We start from the raw sequence: 16,860 nt of genomic DNA, 5'->3' as shown, positions 1-16,860 counted from the left end.
ATGGTACTTAATGGATATGTGCTTGGTCTTGGAGTGCATGACAGGATTTTTTGAAATACTGATGGCACTTGTATCATCACATAGAATGGAGATGGGTCGAGTACATGTGATCTGAACGTCTTGCAATGTTTGCATCATCCAAAGTAGCTGTGTGAAGCAAGATGCAGCAGCCACATATTATCCTTCAATTGTAGATAAGGCAATCAAACTTTGTTTCTTACTGAACCATGACACTAACAGAGAACCCATATAGGATGCACCTCCACTAATGCTCTTTCGATCATCAAAATTTCCTGCCTAATCTGCATCTGTATATGTATGAAGAGTAAGATCTGTACCTTTAGGATACCATAGTCGAAAGTCCTGAGTTCCTTGAAGATATTTGAAAATTATTTTAACCACCTGAAGATGTGATTCCTTTGGATTTGCTTGGAACCTTCCAACAATTCCTACTGCATGCATGATATGAGGTTTGGTACCTGTCAGATAGAGCAAACTTCCTATCATAGATCAGTATCTTGGTTGGTCTACTTCTGGTGATTCATCGTTAGCACTGATATTGCATCCTGTTACCATTGGAGTACATACTGGTTTAGAATATTCCATTCTGTACTTCTAAAGATCTACTTGAGATAATTTGTTTTTGAAAGGAAAATACCATCTTTTATTTTTTGTACTTGTAGACCAAGAAAATAAGTAAGTTCACCAAGTAAGGACATTTCAATTTCCTATTGCATTACTGCAGCAAAATTCTGACTCATGGATTCTTCATTGCTACCAAAGATGATATTATGAACATAAACAACAATAACAATGTAAATTTTCAAACAAGAACTGATACTGTTACGCATTTCGTAGAGATAGCAAAAAATTGAACTAATTTTGAAAAGGGGCGATGCAGAATACATTTTTTTTAGAGCATAGTTTTTGGCCACATTAAATAACTAATACGATTACCCGTTTCGTAGGGGTAGTAAAAACATGACCCAATTTTGAAAAGTAGTAATGTAGAATACAATTCTTTTTTTGGAAGCATATTTTTGACACTTTAAATTTTCTTATGTATCAAATATAAATATTTGATTTTAAATGTTAGTGATTTTCATGCTGATTTTGAAATGTGCTGATGCAATGTGTTGATGAACCATACATTTTCTTTATAGGACTTATTTTTCACACTTTAAAATTTATTATGTCCAATTTTTTTTTAAATTATGATTATTTAACGAATTTTCAAGTTGTTATATTTTTCTTTTTTAAATGTTGATTACTTAAAAAAACAAATATAAAAATATATACCAAAAAGAGATAAACAAAATAAAAAATGTTAAAAAAAAAAATTATCTCATAAGCCATAAAAGAATTTTGAAAAAAAAACAAAATTTAAAATATATATCTATAAATATATAAGTAAGTAAAAATAGAAAAAAAAAAAAAAAAAAAAAAAAAAAAAAACATTAAAAAAAAAAAATAGAAAATAGAAAATTAACCAAAAAAATAAAAAAAACTAGTAAAAATAATAATAAAAACATTTAAAAAAAACTAAAATTTAAAAAAAAAAAAAAAAAAAAAAAAAAAAAAAAAACAAAACAAAAAATGAAAAAAAAAAACAAAAAAAAAGACAAAAAAAAATGAAAATTTTAAAATATATATTTCTTTTCAAATTAAAAAAAATAAAAAGTAAAAAACATTTAAAGTTTTAAAGAAATATGTATTTTTGATTTTAAAAAAAAAAGGTTATTAAGCTTACATTTTGTATTTAAAAACCAAAAAAAATAAAGATTAAGAAATTTAAATTTTCTTTGTTATTTAAAAAAAATAATTATTAAAAAAATTAAAAACAAAATTTTAAACACATTTTTTAAACAATTTTTTTTATTTAAAAATTAAAACATTTAAAAATTAAAATTTTAAAATTTTAAAAACTATTAAAAAGAATTAAAATTTTTTTGAACATATTTTTTTTTTATCTAAAAATTAAAAATAAAAATTCGATGGCCCCTCCGCACGACCGCTGCCCATGGTGGCATAGGCCCTCCGCCCTGAGCCGTGCCACCACGGGTGGTGGGCAGGTGAATCGCCTCGCCGACTCGCACCCCCCACCCCTCCTTGCCCGCCCGCCATTCGTGGTGGCGTGGCCCTTGGCAGAAGGTCTGCGTGGGCAGGTGCAGGGGGGCGATTCCTAGAATTCCCGACCCCCCCCCCCCCCCCCCCACCCCAGCTCGTCACCCGTGGTGGTACGACCTTGGGTGGAGGGCCTGGCCGTAGGCCGTCCGCCCAGGGCCACGTCACCACAGGCGGCGGACGAGTGAAGTGGCCACAATTTAAGAAAAAAAATCATTTAAAAAAAATTAATCATTCCTTTATATTTTTTTTTTTAAATTTAAAATAAAAAAATTAAATTTGTTCAAAAAAAAAATTGATGATTTTTTTTCATATATATATATATATATATATATATAAAGAAGTTGTTAAAAAAATTAAATTTTTTTAATAATTTTTTTTGTTTAAATAAAAAAAAATGTTTAAAAAAAAATTAAATATTTTTTTTTTTTTTTTTAAATAAAAAATGTAAGTTTAATTAAAAAACAATTTTTTTTTTTTAATCAAAAATACATATTTCCTCATAAACACTAAATGTTGTTTATTTTTTTTATTTTTATTTTTTTATTTTTTTTAAATTTGAAAACATATATTTTACGCCATTTTCACATTTTTTTGGTTCTTTTTTTTTTATAATTTGTGTTTATTTTTTATTTTATAATTTTTTTTAAATGTTTTTAATATTAATTTTACTAGTATTTTAATTTTTTTTTGTTAATCTTCTATTTTCTTTTAATCTAGTTTGTTTTTATTTTTTATTTTTTCCTAGTTTTTGTTAGTGTTTTTTTTTTATTTTTTTATTTTTACTTTTATCTATATATATATATATATATATTATTTTATTTTTTTTTGCCAAATTCTTTTATGGTTTATGAGATAAATTTTTTTTTTAACATTTCTTATTTTTATTTTTTGTGTCTCTTATATATATATATATATATATATATATATATATATATATATATATATATATATATATATTTGTTTTTTTTAAATAATCAACATTTTAATCTTAATTTTAGTAGATTTTATTTTGTTTTGTTATTTTTTTTTTAATCTATTTTGTTTGTAATTTTCTTTTTCTTTTTTTAGGTTTTTGTTAATGTTTTTAAAATTTTTCTATTTTTACCTTCTTAATTTTATATTTTATTTTAATTTTTTAATTATTTATTTATTTATTTTTTATTTTTTTTATCTTTTCCATATTTTAGTTTTTTTTTTCCTTTTGCCAATTTTTTTTATGGTTTACAAGATAGATTTCTTTTTCCATTTTTTTTAAATATGTTTTTTTTACTATTTATTTGTTTATAATTTTCATTTTTATTTTTTTAATTTGTTTTTTTTTACATTTTTATGATTGATTCTTTTTTTTTTTATGTTTGATTTTTTTTTGTCTTTTCTTATATATTTGATTTTTTTTGTATTTTTTGTTTTTAGTATATATTTTAATTTATGTTTTGTTAATTTTTTAAACTTTTTTTTGTTTGTGTTTTTTCATCGTTTTAATTTTTTATTTTATTTATTTATTTTATGTTTTCATTATTTTTTTTAAATTTTAATGCTTTTCGGGGTCATGATAAGATATTTTATGCCATTATTTCGAAATGTTGAATTTTTACCCTTGAAAAAAAAAGTGTTATCCCAGCGTCAACACCTTTCGTTTTGAGGGTGTTTTTTGGACAATTTTTGTACAAAAAATTGGTACTCATTACCGTTTTTAAAACATGTTGAAAATTTACCCTAGAAAAAAAACAACGTTATTCCACCATCTTTTTGTTTTTAGCACTGTTTTTGATGTTTTTACGAGGTTTTTTGGCCAAAGTTCTCATTTTGAGTTTATAGTTCCCATTTCAATGTTTACATTGTTCAGTAATTAGCATTTTATCACAATCTTTATGTATAAATTGCTATCTGCAAAACCTTTTGTGAAACCTTGTTGTTGTAGATATTTGTCAAGGGGTTAGTACCAAGCCCTTGGAGCTTGTTTCAGACCATAGAGAACCTTTCTCAACTTGCATATGAGTTTTGCACATTTCCAAGAATGAATCCTTCTGGTTGTTCAATATGAATGTCTTCTTCTAGTTCTCCATTAAGAAAAGTTGATTTTACATCCTTTTGATATACTTTGAATTTTTAAAAACTAGAAAGAGATAGAAACATCCTTATGGCTTCATGTGTGGCAACAGGTGCAAAAGTTTCTTCAAAATCTATACCTTCTTGTTGAGCATACCCTTTACAAACAAGTATTGCCTTATTTCTAATAACTTCTCCATTTTCATTCAGCTTATTCTTAAATATTCATATTGTTCCTATAGCATTTTTATCATGAGCTCTAGGAACTAATTTCCAATTGTGATTTTTTTCAATTTGGTCAAGTTCTTCATCCATGGCCATCACCCAACATTCATCTTTGCAGGCTTCATTTACATTCTGAGGTTTCATGGAGGATAGTAATCCAAGATAGCTTGAGGTCCCTATAAGGGTTCTTCTTGTCTATAGTACAAACCCATTTTCTCCTAAAATTTTAGATTCTGAATGATTCTTCTAAACATACCTAGATGGGATCTTTTCCTTGTCTATTGTATCTTCTTCTAGTGCTTCATTGGTTTCTTCTTCTATATCATTTTGATTTGATGTGAGAAAGCATTCCCCATATTCATCATTGTCATATTCCTCTATTGATTTCATTTGTTCCAGATTTATGCATGATTCATCAATTACAACATCGATTCTTTCAATAATTTTCTGAAGTATTTTGTTATAACATTTGTATCCTTTACTTATAGATGAATAACCAAGAAGAATTCCTCCATTCGCTTTGGGTTCAAACTTACCAAGTTTTTCATCAGTCCTTTTGATGAAACATTTGCTTCCAAAAACTGTAAAGTGTTTTGTAGTAGGAGGCTTACCATACCAAAGTTCATATGGAGTTTGATTGCTATTTACCCAAACATTCACTTTGTTGAGAATAGTCACGACAAAAAATGCAAATTCACCCTAGAAGGTTGCAAGAGTTCCAGATTCATCAAGCATCACTTAAGCCATTTGTTGAACTTTTCTGTTCATTCTTTCCACTATGCCATTTTTCTAAGGAGTTCTTGCGAAAGATAAATGCCTTTTTATTCCATGTTGTTCACAAAAGTCAAAGAATTCATCTGATATGAGTTATCCCCCTCAATCAGATCTGAAACATTTGATTTTTCGATCTGATTCATTTTCAACTAAAGCTTTGAACACTTTAAATTTTTCAAATTCTTTATCTTTATGCTTTAGTAGACCTATCCAACAAATCCTAGAAAAATCATCAATAAATAAAACAAAGTATTCTTCTCCATGAGGTGACTTTTTCCTTGTTGGTCCACATAAATGAGTATGGATGAGTTCAAGAGGCTTGCTTGTTGATCCTTCCTTTTCATTGAACTGAACTCTAGTTTACTTACCGACTTGACATGGTTTGCATATGGTATTTTCTGGGATGATGATATCTAGAAGATCACAAACTACCTTGAGCCTGCATGCTTTTCTTATTTGAGAAAATCTTAGATGTCCCAATCTTTTATGCCATAGTCAATTTTCATCTATTTTACTTAGATAGCATTGTTTTTGTCCTCTTTTGAGTATGTATAAGTTGTTTACATTTCTTGTTCCTTTGATCATGGTATTTCATTTATCAAGCTCATGAACCACACATTCATTTGATCAAAACACAACTTGATTTCCTTGATCACACATTTGACTAACACTCAATAGGTTATGCTTTAAACCATCTACATGCATGACATTTCCAGCTTTAACCTTTTCTTTCAAGAAGACAGAACCTTTACCTGTAATGAAAGCTAGAGTGTCATTTCCAAATGAGACATTATTTTCCTTTTCTAAAGAATTATATGAATGAAGTTTCTCTTTATCACCTGTCATGTGTTTGGAGCATCCGTTGTCGATGTACCACTGATTTTATTGTCCTTCTGCATACAGTGCTATGCCACATCTTTCTGATTGAGATTCCTTCTTTCTCCATATCTTTGGATTTAATGATGTTTGCTCCTTGTGAAGAGATGGCTGAAATTCGCTCTTGCATTCAGATTCTTCATGATCAAATTTTTTACAAATTGAACATTCTACTTCATTTTCAAGAGGAGAAAAGTTATTATAGGAACTTTTCATGGTTCTTATTACACTCCTTTGATTTTGTGCTTCTCTAGTTATGATGGTTTTGTAAGCAACAAATTGAGAAGCCTTATGCCCAAAGTTATGACATGAAAAACATTGCCCATTAAAGAAGTTTCTATGATCATAGAATCTTTTGGCATTGTTTACCTATTGGTTGAAGATTCTAATAATATTCATCCTTGGAGTAAATTGAGTATGATTTAGCTCATGAGTAATTTTAGGCCTTTGCTGATGATTGACATACTATTCACTAGTCTTTGTTGCATCAAGATAGCTTCCGGTGGAGGCTAATAGCTTCTGTGATTGAAATGATTCTTCAGTATATCCAAGACTTGTTTTTATCAGAGGAGAACACTGATTTTTGAGGACTTCATTTAAAGTTTCAGATCCTTTAGCAAATCTAATACTAAGAGATTTTTTCCTTAAGTTCTCTTCTTAGACCCACAATTTCACATTCTAGATTTTCATTCTCTCTTTCTCTTTCAGTGAGTTGTTGTGTCAGTGTATCTATGATCATATTCTTTTCTTCTAAACAGATTTTGATTTTAGTGATTTCTTCAATAAAGTCTTCCTCTTCTAAGGCATCAAAAAAATCATCATTTTGTAAGCCATGAGTAGTCTATAATCATGTTCAGTTTAATCTTCATCACTATTGGATAAGCCATCACTATCTTCATGCGTATAGTAACTCCTTCTATTCATAACCTATTTCCTATTTCCTTTTGCATATTCCTTTCCTTGTTCATATTTATCTTTATGAGGACATTTGGCAACATAATGGCCAACTCTACCACAAGCAAAGCATTTGAAGGGTAGCATACCTATGAATCTTCTGAAACCCCGTTGAAGCTTCTTGACAAAATTTACGTCATCTTCTTCTTCTTAAATTTGTTCTGATTCATTGTGCTATTCCTTTTATTTTCCCTTTGCTGACGCTTTAAAAACGGCTTCTCTCATATCTGATGGACCTCATTTTCTCATTTCAAAGGTAGTTAGGATTCCATGGAGTTGAGTCACAGTAATAGTTTGAAGATCTTGTTTTTCTTCTATGGCAGACACTTTTGACTCAAATTTAGAAGACAAAGATCTCAAAATTTTCTCAACTAAAGTAGCTTCCTTTATCTCTTCACCTAGATTCTTCATACAAATAACAATATCATCTATACGTAAAAGGTAACTAGCAACACTCTCATCATTGTGCATCTCAAGGGTTTCATACTGAATTCTGAAAGTTTGAAGCTCAACACGTTTTACCTGAGAGTCTCCTTCATATCTCTGAATGATTTTGTCCCATATCTCTTTGGCTGTCTTGAGTTGCATGGCATTGACAAATTTAGATTCTGACAGACTTCCCAATAAAGTATTGACAACTTTGGCATTAGTTTCTTATAACTTCTTACTTGCAGAGTCTGTAGGTATTGTTGTTGGAAATTGATATCTTTCTTCCACAATTTCCCAAACACCGGCTCCAATTGATTGAATATTGGCTTTGGTTCTTATTTTCCAATATACCATGTTAGTTCCATTGAAGGTTGGTGGTCTGGTAGATCCCATGCCTTCGTGACTATTCATCTTGAAAGGTATTCCTTCAAGAAATTAAGCTTCTTCTAAAGGACTTGCTCTGATACCAATTTTTGGAAATAATACTGAGAGGGGGATGAATCAGTATTTATAGTTCAATAATTTTCATTTCCCAAATAGATTTGTATATGCTACTTTTGTGAAGTGAACTTGTGTGTACACACTACTGTGATTAGAAAAACTAGTGTATACTCAAAGAACTTATGATTTAGTCAACTTATCATGTGTTGAACCTTAATGAGTGCATCAATAATTTGTTAAATAGTTTAGTAAAAACATAATAAACCATCACACATAAGCAACACACTATGAACACCAATATTTAAGGTGGAAACCCAATGCGGGAGAAAAGCACCTATTATTGTTGTTTCTGTCTTCTTCGAATAATAAGAAAATCTATTTACAATCTAGTACTGGTGCAGACTCATACGAGTATGCAGGCACCCACCTGCAGAAGGCTACAACCTTCTCTCATTTTCCAGCTTCTACTAGAAGGGAGCTACAAACTCCTAGATCTTGTCCTAGCTAATGTGTTTACTAGTACATAGGTGTTGGCCCACAGAAGGCTACGACCTTCTCTCTTCCTCTAGGGACCACATTTCATAAATTTTCAGAATAGATGCTCTTGGTACACAACAATAAAAATGAAGGCCTCGTTTCATCAAATTTTTAGACGGGACCCATCAAAAACTTTGAAACTCAAATTGCATCAACCAACAATCAGTTAATCTAAACAATCAAATCAATGTCACCAGAACACTGTGCTGAACCTAGAAACCTGCATCATCATTCAGAACTAGCTGCAACCTCAAAAATCATGCATTAAAATGTATATGCTACTTTATGAACCCAACCTGTGTGTATGCACTACTTCCCTAATCAAACATGTGTATACCTTCAAAACTACTGAAACATAAAACTTCTGAATCAAGTTTGTACCAACCAGCAATATAATAAACATCTATTGTCAATTTACAGAGCTTTACACAAGTAGTAGCAGATATTACCCGTCTCACTTATACAATCAATCAATCAAATAGAAAACTCCTTATGCATTCAGTTTTACATTTAGATCTAAGAAGAATTCATTGATAAACAAGAGCAAAACATCATAATTGATATGATAGATCTGTAAGCTATGAAGAATAGGCTTTTCTTTTGTATATGCTACTTGGAAGAGTAGAAACTGTGTGTACACACACTTTTACCGAGACAAACCAGCGTATAGATCTGCAAATATTAACTCATAACTTCGCTGCCATTCCAGACTTAAGACAAACCCAGATCATGACATTTAAAGAATAAAACAAGTGTACATCGTGAGATCTAGCCCAAACAATATCAAGTCATTTAATGATAAGTCATTTTAGGTCTCATGATCCTGATCCAACATTGAATTCAAGGTGCACAAAATATTTTAGATCAAATCACAAACATAGCCCCTGCAACATAAAATATACTTTAGATAGAAGTATTCCTTAGAAACCATTTCACTTGCACACCCTGGCCTTATGATCTTCTCCTCCTTATATAGTTTTAGGCCTTTATCAATACCACGGGCTAAAACCACTTAGGACCCATGGTATTCTTGGACGAGATCAAATAGTTGTTACTCCAGTCAATATTGTGGACTAATACCATAGTATTGACCCTTGGTATTGTCTCCTCTTGAATTTCCTTGATTTTCCAACATATACGCGCTTTTCTTCTTGTGAAAGTGCATGTATACATATACACTCCTTTTATTCTATGAACCAGTGTGTATACATTGTTTTCTGTAAGTTGACCTGCGTATACATCTTAAACTACTTTTCACCATCCTTCACTTTAACTTCTTCATTCTGACTAGTAAAGTTTAGTTCCATCTTCCTATTCTTCTATACCAATGCCTTGTTACATCTGAATGGACTTGTTACACTATGGGTTGCCTTTCATCAAAACTGAACTGACCTGTGAGTGAGTTTCCATCAAGTACAACACTTATATCATAATTCCAACAATTCCATGTTAAATAAAGCAAGAACAACTAAAACTATAAAGAAAAAAATTTGTGTATAAAATAACCAGGGTGGAATGGTCTTCCACTGGTAATACATGAATCCACCAAGTGTCCAATTGGTACTGGAAGGAATAGGATTTGTGGCTTGAAAAGAGTTACATGGAATCATTCATTTGATGGTCAAATTGGTAGTGAAATCCCTTCATTACTAGGTCACGAGAAAATATTTGGCTATAGATCCTCTAGAATGCAGATGACACCAAATACCAAAGAGGGGGGAGGGTGGTTACCCTAACTACTGAAGAAATATTGCCCACTGTCGAATAAAAACTTAATCAACACCATTGATTTCTTGAGAGACCACATAACCAAGGTGAGGGGTCAAAGCTACATCAGTCCATGAAGTGCTAAGGGTACACAACTTGGTTGGTGAAGTAATGTTACATTATAAACCTTGGGCTAAGGAATGCAAAGAGGTAACTATGAATTTAATAGTATAACATGGTTCTATACAAGAGAAAAACCATATAAACTGGACATAACCCATTGGTAAGTTTATGTATAATATATCGTAATGTAATAAGTTCGATTTTTCACAAGGTTATGTAAAGTGCTACAAACATAATGATTATATGGTGCCAAATAGGGGAATCGGTGTAACACATGAATCACCAACTGTTTATTTGAGTTTTATTATGCCATGGCTTGGAATATGAAATTAACTTAAAATATTCCTTTAAAAACATATGGTGACTTTATTTATGTAAGTGTAAATAGAAAAAATTCTTTGGAATGAAGTATTCCAAATCAACGATCTAATATCTTTTGTTCATTCTTTTTCACTTTCTTCCCCAAATAGTGAAACCCACATTCTCCATATTAAAATATTTGTTGTTATTAATATACTTATATATACAAATTTTGAAATATGTTATGAAATATGTGTATTATATTTATAGTGTACATTGAAATGGTTTTTATTATTAATACATTTTTAATTCCATATATTAAATTTTCTAAAAAAACCTATTAGCCTCATTCTTACTAGATTTATTGGGCAATATATGAATACCTAGATACATGTAAAATTTCTAAAATAATAAGGATTTATAGAAACTAACACGTAAAAAGTGCCAACAATCCCATAATAATAAGAAACCAACAACTATCATTAGAAATATTTGAAATTTATCTGGGCAGGATGATCAAGACCCAAGCTAGACGATCGCATATGTTTTAATTCATGGTGAACATGTCATTCCATGTGAGTTAATCTGGTTTCCATATGGTAAAGCTTTCCTTAGATGCATCACTGCCCTCTCCGGAGACTGACCAGTCTATTATGCATCTCCCATAGTTTTTGTTACTAGTTGCCTTGTTAATATAGATCCCACTCGCTTAAATTTAGCTAAAGCAGATTTCTGAATATTCTCCAAAAGTTTTCGCATTAAAGGTAGGAAAAATAGTTATAAAACCAAAATTGTTAGTGAATTATAACTGTATAGAGAAAAATTTCCCTGAAGCCTTGGCTATAAATCTGTTTTGTGCTCTAAGAATGCAGCATAACACCTGTAAGAACAAAAAAAATTAGAGTATAATTCCTAATTTAAGAGAGTAAAATTCAAGAATAAAGCTTCTCTACAATTATTCAAATGATATGTGGTCCAAAGATAAAGCTCTCATTCATAGTTTATCTTCCACATTGTTAAATCCCTGGTAAACATTCCCAAAGGAGATGACCTGAAAGTGTTTTCTTAGTTTCACTATATTGTTTGTCCAAGCTTTTACATTTAGGGCATCCCACTGCACTTGGTCTATTAACTAGTCAATGACACATTTTGAATCAACAAAATTTTGAATGTTGTTTATATTTTTGTGCTTTGGTAATGCCATCAAGGCCAAACAACAAATAGTTCAGCTTTGGAGTTGTCCCAGGCCTAATTCCAACCTTGAAGTCGATTTCAAATATATCAACGTTATCAATCCCCCACTTCTATAATAATTTTCTTGTGTAGCTCCATCAAAGAAGCCTATAGGAAGATCATTGGATATTAGAGGGAAAGTAGTAGGTCTCTAGAATTTGGTTTTCTAGAGAGTTAAATAATCCCTATAAGGAGATATGATTTTTGAGACTTGAGGACTGATGGAAATTCTTGCATTTATAAAAATAATTTTTTTTCGAAGTAGCGAGATGCCCCAAGATACAAATACAGGGAGAGATTCGATATACTAGAATCTCTTATAAAAGAAGCATATCCTCAAAATAGATTTCGATCAAATTTTCTCTAATGTTCATGATTTGCAGGGACCAATTACCAAATTTCTTATGTAGTAATACAATTTAAAAAAATATAGTCTATCGATTCTTGATTTTTCTTGCAAAGATAAGAACCATTTGGTCCCATGAAGCGCCTTTTTACTATGTTATCCGAGGTTAAAATTTTATTATCGAGGACCAGCCAAGTGAATCTCCTTAATTTCTTTGGGATGTGCCACTTCCATATGAGATTGTTCCACCATCTAGGGAATTGAATGACCTCTGGGTGAGAAATTGCTTCATAAGGTAGGCGACTAGATACCTTGCCATATTTGAGATCCTAGTTCCAAAAGAGAATGTCTTTTGAATTGAGGTTCATCACCTTTATAAAATTGTTCCATTCTAAAGCTAAAGTACCCACCAATCCTAGGTTTGTGGAGGTGATCCAATAATATGAAGAGATCTCCTGAAAGTGATTTTTTTTATATTGGACAGGTAGAATATCCCTTTGGAGTGTAAGATTTGTATCAATTCATTTGATAATTTCTATACACCAGGACCCCCTATGAAGGGATGTTTTCCAAGGGCTATCTAGTTTCCATCCCCGAATTTCCAAGCTAAATTGAAGAGAGAGAGAGAGAGGAAAGCATCCATGGGGGTTGTCCCCACAACGTAGCTTCTTTTATCAACTTTCCTTGCATGTTTTATGAGCCAATCCGCCACTGAAAATGTATTTATATATTTTTCTTTTAAAACAAAGCTCCAAAGACCTCCACTAAATAGGCCTCTACATAAATTTTTCATTGCCTGAGGTTTTGCAAACCCGTTAATATTTTGGAATCCCCAACCTCTATGAGATTTTGGAGTTGAAAGCGAGGTCCAACTTTCTAGGTGAAATCCTTCTTTTCTATTTTTCCCATTCTATAGAAAGCAAAAAATTAATTTCCTAATAGAAATGAGGATGGAAATGGCAATCCTTTATAAAGTTAACCAGTAAACTCGAATATTTTCCAACACATATTTAACTAGAATTTTCTATCTCCCAAGGATACCTAGTTGTATAGCACCATAAATTGATTTTCTGCTCCACTCTTCTCATGAGCTATATTTAGTCCTCTTCATGATAATTACTTGGCTTCATAAAATAACTAATATATTTGATGCCCATTTTCAATGATGTTGTTTGTAGTGGAAAAAAAATGTGTATATCTGAGAGGATGTCAAGGTTGACAGAGAATTGATGGAAAAAAATACTTATCCAAGTTAATTTACATTCTTGTAGCACTACAGAAAATAGTTATGGCGCTATGGAAAACCCACAATTCCTTTACAGTGCCCATTCCTAGCAGAAGAATGTCATCCATGAACAAAACCTATGTGATATTTTTAGACCTTTAAAGTTACCTGATTGCTTTTCCATCATTAGTAAAATAGTTAATCCTTCCATCACCAGCAAAAACAATAAGAGTGATAGAGGGCATCTCTGTCTGAGTCCTCTAGAGCTAGTGATTTTTTCGAAGGATAAGTCATTTACAAGGATGGAGGAATTGGCCAAAGTTACAAAGCCCATAACCTAATTTTTGGCATCCAAGCCCAGTCTGATTCGGAGAAGAACAGGTCTAACAAAGAAAAAATTGACTCCGCGGAAAGCTTTATTAAGGTCCATCTTCAACACACAGGCCTTTTGTTTTTTGTTTTATTAGAATGAATGGATCCTCGAGTAACTCGTATAGCATCATGAATTTTCCTATGAACAAGAAACCAAAATTGATTTAGACACATGTTCTCAGCTAGTGGACACTTGATCATGTTAGCTATGATCTTTGTAATTAATTTGTAAGCTAGATTACAAAGGGAGGTTGGCTTGAAGTTAGAAAAGGAGTTTGTCTTTAAAAATTTTGGAATTAGAGAAATATAAGTAGAGTTGATAGAAATGTATATTGGATATTGATATAAGATGTCATCCTTTATTGAAATGTGATTTATTAGCTTTTTAAAAGTATTAATACATGACTTCTTAAAAAAATAATTAAAACTTCTTTAAAACTTGAAATGGGGAATAAAAACTTGAATGTTGGGTCCCTATAATACTAGTGATTACCCCATTACTATTGTAGTTATACCCCTTATTAATATTTTTGTGCCCCTATTGCCCCCATATTGTTATTACTGTGCCCCATAGAATCCCTCTATTGTTATTTTTGTGGCTTTATATTATTATTGTTAGGTCGGCTAGATTATATTGTGACTCCTTAGACTCCTATATATAGAAAGGAAGTTTTGTCATTTGAATCATCAAAGAATTGTTCATTTATGTACTGTAAAGGAGGTTGCCCCCTCGAAGAGGCTGAATTATAAGGTGTTGATCTATCTTTTCTATCTTTTCTTGAGCTAGTTTCATAACATTTGGTATTAGAGCTTTGGATTCTAGGGTTTCGCTGCTCCAAACAGGTCATCGTGGAATTTTTGCTATAACTTTTTTCTGTGACGTTTCAGAAGTTGCAAAAAAAAACCATTTGAGAAGAGATCACACTAAACCTTAGGTCCAAATTTCAGATCGTTTTGCACTATATTTGCAGAGATATGATCTAAGGAAGTTGGTGCTTTTGTAGACTCCTGAATTACATTCCAAACAGGTGACCTGGGGAAAATAGTCATAACTTTCTCTCTGGGGATTAGATTGAAATTTCGTAAGAAGGTACAGAAAGAGGACGGACTATGGTTTCTTGTATGCATTTTTCAGATCCAAAGGTCGAAACAGTGACTCATGGCACGTCATAAAAGTTTGCTCTACTGAACTAGTCTATAATCAATTCACTGTGGGAGATTTCGCATAACTCTTCCTTGGAGAATCCAATTTGGGTTAGACTTGTGGCATTGGAAAGAGGACACAGAGGGATACTACAGGTCACAAATTTAGAACTAGATGATTGAAAAGTATAGAGATACATCAGAGGCAATATCGAGCTCCTACAAAGTGAGAAAAGGTGTGTAGATTTTCTTAAATTTTTGCTTAAGCTTGGTTTGAACATTTATTTTGAAGGAATTCAAAGGGCATAATAGAGAATTTTATCGGTAACTAATGCCCCAAGGAAAGAAAATGCAAACACCTAGTAAGGAACCTGAAAGCTCTAGCATGACTCATGAAGAAGAAGAAGAAATGCTATATGATATATCAAAATTACAAGAACAAGTGCGACAAGTGTCACTTGCACAAAAAGCAATAGAATCTAAGATTGATGGTTTAAGGAAAGATGTAGCAGCTAAGATGGATGGTTTAAAAAAAGGCGTAGAAGCTAAGATGGATGGCATGGAAGCTAAGTGGAATGGCATGGACGCTAAAATTGATGGCATGGATGATAAGATGGAAGAATTGAAGATAAATATGAATAAGTTGCTACAAGAAATGGTCACTAAGGGTGAAAGGGTACTAAAGGAAACTCATGATGAGAACAAAAGAAATGTTAATCATGATTCCATAGACTCTAATATTGGATCAAAGACTCACCATGTTCCAAAAATCGATATGAGGAAGTTTGATGGCAAGGATCCCGCCACATGGATATTACAGATGAAGCAATTCTTCGATCTCAATAATGTGAAAAACACACAAAAGGTACGTATGGAAACTTTATATTTGGAACCAAATCAGTTTGTATGGTATCAATGGCTTTGCTCTCGTAAAAAATTTATCACTTGGGAAATTTTTACGGAAGAATTGATAGCACATTATGAGGATACAGAAAGCAACACTTTTTTAGCCAATTGATAAGTCTCAAACAAAAGGGTTCAATAATGGAGCACATTGAGGAGTTCCAAAAATTGAACATAAGGGTAAAAGATATTCCAGAGGAGCATAGGATTGATGTGTTCATAGGATCTTTAAAGGATAATATCCAACATGATGGTCGCCTTTGGGAACCTGATTCATTAGAGAAGGCATTCAGGTTAGCAAGAAAAATGGAAATCAAAATTATGGCAACCAGGAAGCATACCACTCACAACTATAAAGACAGAAGTGTTGTTGCCCCTAGTCTTCCACAACCTATAAGGTTGACACCACAACAATTGGAAGAAAAAAGAGCAAACGGGCTTTGTTACAGTTGTGATAGAAAATACACTAAAGGTCATAAGTGTGTTGAGAAGAAATAAAAAATATCTTTTGTGACTCAAGGAATATATTATATATATGGACTCTTTTAATAATTCATGTTCCAAAAATAAGCCTTATTTGAAAAAATTAATATATTTTGTGACTCCAGGAATAATTACAAAATTGTTAGGAAAATAATATGCTTTTTATTATATTAAAAAATTAAATGATATATTTAAAAGAAAACATTATATAAAAAAATTAATATTAATAAATAATTTCCATCATTTAGAATTAAAATAAGAGAAGGAAAAACTTATTTAATCTATTTATAACATGAAATTTATTAAATTTATGAATGATTCTTACTGTATTATTATGATTTTTAATCAAAATAATACAGTTTGTGTGGGCCTCATGGTTAAGAGCATGTGTTTTCTCCTAAGAGGTCACAAGTTCAAAACTAGAGGGGGGTAGAGTATGTATGCCTTCATAGGCTTAGCAGTCAAATCGCTGTGCGGAGGTGGGTCCCTTGTCCCACAAACAAGGGAGTCTCATACACCAATCTGGTATCTGGCTTGGCTGCTAAGTCACTTCGCGATGTGATGGTTACCAGTTCTAAACTCTTGGGAAAAAACCTAATCATGTTAATGGATG

The sequence above is a fragment of the Pinus tabuliformis genome, chromosome 5_2 (assembly GCF_031772625.1).
Source record: "Pinus tabuliformis cultivar Carrire ecotype Pingquan chromosome 5_2, CPIR1, whole genome shotgun sequence".
NCBI classification, from domain to species: domain Eukaryota; kingdom Viridiplantae; phylum Streptophyta; class Pinopsida; order Pinales; family Pinaceae; genus Pinus; species Pinus tabuliformis.
This window is presented reverse-complemented; position numbering follows the sequence as displayed.